The 593-nt window shown below is 41.3% G+C and overlaps 1 protein-coding gene across 1 annotated transcript in view; it reads right to left on the minus strand.

The window, feature by feature from the left end:
• Nucleotides 1-524: 524 nt before the first annotated feature.
• The window catches only part of LOC125042064 (alpha-(1,6)-fucosyltransferase-like), a 26,901-nt gene continuing 26,832 nt past the window's right edge, over nt 525-593 (minus strand). The window contains exon 15 of the mRNA XM_047637527.1: nt 525-593. This exon is cut by the window's right edge and continues 275 nt beyond it. The gene's annotated coding sequence lies outside the window, so the exon portion shown is untranslated.

Raw genomic sequence — 593 nt, forward strand, 5'->3', positions numbered from 1 at the left:
ATATAGGAGCATTGTACATGTAAAAGCGTGGATCCACGAGTTGGAACCAACTACAACATAATATGAGAAGTATTAAAGATTTGTATACCTTTTAGACCAAATTGAAGGATCATCTAAATTGTATAATATCAAGCTTCTACATATAATGTATAATATAACATTTGAATGTATTAAAGTTGATTTCATGTGGTCCCAGTATTCATTCCAACGACAAAACCACTACTTATGTAAAAAGAAGCTCTCTCTCTCTCTCTCTCTCTCTCTCTCTCTCTCTCTCTCTCTCTCTCTCTCTCTCTCTCTCTCTCTCTCTCTCTTTCCTTTGTTTCTCGTTCCCCCTCCCCCCTCCCCCTCTCTCTCTTTCATTTCCTTTCGCTCATTCCTTCTCTCTCTCTCTTTTTCTCTTTTTCTTTCTCTTTCTTTCTCCCCCCCCCCCCCCTCTCTCTCTCTCTCTCTCTCTCTCTCTCTCTCTCTCTCTCTCTCTCTCTCTCTCTCTCTCTCTCTCTCCCCCTCTCTCTCGCTCGCTCTCTTTCTCCACCCCCCTCTCTATACTTATTTATTTATCTATACATCTATGTATATCTCTCTCTCTGTCC

This window comes from Penaeus chinensis, chromosome 31 (assembly GCF_019202785.1).
Source record: "Penaeus chinensis breed Huanghai No. 1 chromosome 31, ASM1920278v2, whole genome shotgun sequence".
Taxonomy (NCBI): domain Eukaryota; kingdom Metazoa; phylum Arthropoda; class Malacostraca; order Decapoda; family Penaeidae; genus Penaeus; species Penaeus chinensis.